Raw genomic sequence first — 3,955 nt, 5'->3', positions numbered from 1 at the left:
GCTTGTAACACCAGTCAAAATAGGTCAATAGACAATCACATGTGATTATGCCAATCATGTAATGTGATTTTGTTAAATTAGTAATGTGATAAACTTACTATGTAATTCACGATAAATTCTAATACAAATACAAACTTTCTTTATAATACCGCTTAAAGTATATGTCCATATGATTCCAAGGATATAGAGAACATCTGAATCCGACTTCGGATTAGCAAGTTGTGATAAACCGAACACTATATATCTCTATAATAAGAGAAATTTAAAATAGACTTAGAATTAGCTATTGAAGTCTAAAAGAGAGTTGTAGTACTCATAAATACCTACGCGTGGATATAAAGAACGTCAAAAACAGAGTTCGTATACGAAAGTTACGACCTTCGGAAGATTCAGCTTTCAGAAACCCTAAGCTAACTAAACTCATGACGTGAACAAGGGTTTGTTCACGACGTGAGGAGTCATTTTGCCATATTTCGGAATCTAGAAGGTGTGACGAGGCTGTGAGGGGGATAAGATCCAAACTCACAACGTGAACAAGGAGTTTTTCACGACGTGAGGAGGCACATGGCCACCTTCCGAAGCTAGGGACGCAAATGGCAAGTCTACGGGGTGATCATGCAAGACTCACAACGTGAGCCTTATGAAACTCACGACGTGAGTTTCTAAAAACCTTACTATAAATAGAAGGTCCGACTTCAGCCATTCTTACACCCAAATTCTTCTCTTTCTCTCCTTTGCTGAATCCATCTTGCATCCCGAGCCCCGACGATCTCGCACGATGACGGTTTTGCTTAGATAACATAAAATCACGCTACTACGGTGACTTTCATGGCCCTACTTTCTAATATTTCAGGGGAAAACGCATGCTAGATATTATATATGTGTTATTATTACGTCTATATGATAGTATATAGTTATGATAACCGGGATATAGTTGTTTTGAATATAATATTTTGAATATATACAATTATTATCAACTTGTTAGTATGTTATTATACTAATGTAGAACTTGAGTTATACTTAGGATTCTATATATATGTTGTGTGCGATATAGTTCCGAAGTTATATTCGGAAGTTCTATATATAAAGTATGTTGCTAATATTAGTTTTATGTCAAGATAAAACTGGATATGTTATATGTTGTTATTGTTAGTTTTATGTTAAGATAAAACTTGGTATTGTTATTGATAGTTTTATGTCAAGATAAAACTAGAAACGTTATATGTTGTTATTATTGGTTTTAGGTCAAGATAAAACCGGGTTTTACTTCAAGATATAGCTGTTATACTGCCTAAATATTATGAAGTTAGGAGTAATGTTTAAAAGCATAGTCTAGTAACTTAGGGTTTTATACATGAAACTGCTTTTGTTGTTAGAGCTATAGGAAGCCGTCAAAGTCTACATGAGTAATTGTATTCATCAACTAAGATTGGGGATCTTAGCGGAAATCCTCTGAACTTGTAACCGTCAATCCTGTGTTAGCGAGGAAGTCGTGTATAATTAGTATACGGGTTGACCAACCCACTTGTGACTGTTAGCTACAGTCAACCAAAAGCAAGTGATGAACTTTCCTTTTACTTGTTACTGTTCCGGCGTCGATGAAGCGTGCGGTGTTCCTCATGGAAATCATGAGTGGCTTGTCCTCATGGAAATTATGAGTGGGTTTTTCTCAGAGGTATTATTTCATAGCAACGGTTACAGGCTCATGGTATCAAATTGTTAGAAACATTATACTTTGTCGTATACAAGTATTAATGTTAAGTATAAGTTTCCCCCTACTTATACCCTAGGTACTACTTGTGTATTGAGTAGATAATTATACCTAACACACAAACTCGTATAGATTTGAAATAGATTTATACGTAGTGGTTTTACTGGTATAGAACTGAAATGAGATTTATACGTAGTAACTTTCGTTTGTATGGAATTACAAACACTTATATTCATAGTATATGATACTTATAGGTAAACTACTTATTTGATAAGTAAACTATTATACCTAATATATATACTAAATGTTGGAGCGTCAAAACGATACTTTCAAAACTATACTTTTGAACTTAGAAAAAGTATTATTTTATATGGAGTTAAAACCTGTGGACTTACCAACTTTAAGTTGACGTATATTTTAAAATGCATGTGTTTTCAGGAACTTGAAAAGCTGGTATGTATTTGAATGGGAGAAGTTTTACTATTATCTATCTGTTCATTAAGAAGTATGCCATAGTCGGATATTATGTAATAAGTACTAGGAAAAACAATAATGTAACTTTCAGTTATCAATAAAGGTATGTATTTTCTTTAGTACTGTTCAATGTATGTTATATAATTGTGATACAAAGAATGACGTTACACTACTCGGTGTTTCCGCCGACGGCCGGGGTGTGACGTTGCTTGACCAAAAATACCTTGAGGTTAGGAAGTTTATCTGCAGATGGATTCGGAGGGATGCATAAAATGAGCATTTCTCAAAAGAAGCGGGCGAGTGTTTATGAGGATTGTGAGTATTTAGAATTAGGAGGGGGGGTCCTTAGGAAGAAATTTAGACACAAATGAATGCATTGCATTCTAGGCATATTGGTTGGGTTTGATTGGAATTATTTTATGTGATGCTAGTATGTTAAAATTCAGTTTTGCTTGGGGGCAAGCAAAAGTCAAGTGTGGGGTATTTTGATATGTGCATAATTAGTCATATATTTTATGTTAAATCTTAATACTTTTTGGCTATTTTATTGCAAATTATGAACAAAGAGGTACTTAAATATGTTTAAATTGTATTCTTAGCCTAAAAGATATGCTCGGATGGAAAAGGAAGCAGAATTGGCGATTGGAAGCTTGGATCTTGGATTTTAAAGAAAGAAGGATGTTGTTGGACAGCTTGACCCCTCGTCAGTGTTTTAGCCATATCTCATCAACCGTAATTCCGATTGATGAGATTCAAAATTTTCTGAAAACCAGACACAATTTTGGACGACGTTCATGTTTTAAGAAAATGCTGATTCTAGATGGACTCGACGAGTTGGGCCTCAACTCGACAAGTTGATCAGAAAGTTCGCGATTCTCGACGCTGACTTGCCGTACACGGGATTTTAAGGGATGGATTCGTCGAGTCGTTCATTGGACTTGCCGAGGCGCCTTTCAGAATATATATATATATATATAAACGCTTCTCATTCGAACCCTAACTAGTAGGGCAAGCCTTGGATGATTTTTGGAGGCCAGAAGGGTTCTTGGAGCTCTAGTTTTCGAGAATTCAACCTAAGAAGCAATTTAGAAGAGATCAAAGGCAAATAATTATTCTTATATTCTTAATCTTTTTTTTGCCCCATGTTTGAATCATTAGAATTTGAATTTATGTTGTTATTTGCTGTAGATATGAGGTAAAACTCATAACTTCTATGTAGGATAGATGACTTTATGAATATGGATTTAATTTATGGTTGGATTAATTTAATTTGGTGAGTCTTTATTTTGTCAAGCTTGTTAAAGAACCTTATGTGTTAACAAAAACTATTCTCTATTAATTACAAGTATATTAAGCTACATGAACATCTCTTAAATTGCTTGTCTCATATGATTTATGAGAAAACAATGTTATATGCCTAGGAATGGCGAACGGGAAACTAGGGTTAACTAGAAAATAGGTAAGTTAACGTGTGAGCTTTTGTGACGAACTATCAATAAGAAGTTAATTGAATTAGTGATTTGATTAGCTAACTACAAGTCTTACTTAACCCGAATCAATAAACTATGAAATTTATTAGTTTAATCACTTGATTACCGATTAAATTAATTTGTTTTCTAAGGATTAATAATAGCGAACGTGAACTTAATCACATTAATCGGTAGCCAATGCCAATTAATCCATTGCACTTGCCATTAAATCAACCACAGGAATAAGTGAATCGAATATAAATGGAAGTCTCCTTAAATTGATTGAATCTAGTTATCTTTT

This window comes from Lactuca serriola, chromosome 4 (genome assembly GCF_051521515.1).
Source record: "Lactuca serriola cultivar US96UC23 chromosome 4, Lser_US96UC23_V15, whole genome shotgun sequence".
NCBI lineage: Eukaryota > Viridiplantae > Streptophyta > Magnoliopsida > Asterales > Asteraceae > Lactuca > Lactuca serriola.
This window is presented reverse-complemented; position numbering follows the sequence as displayed.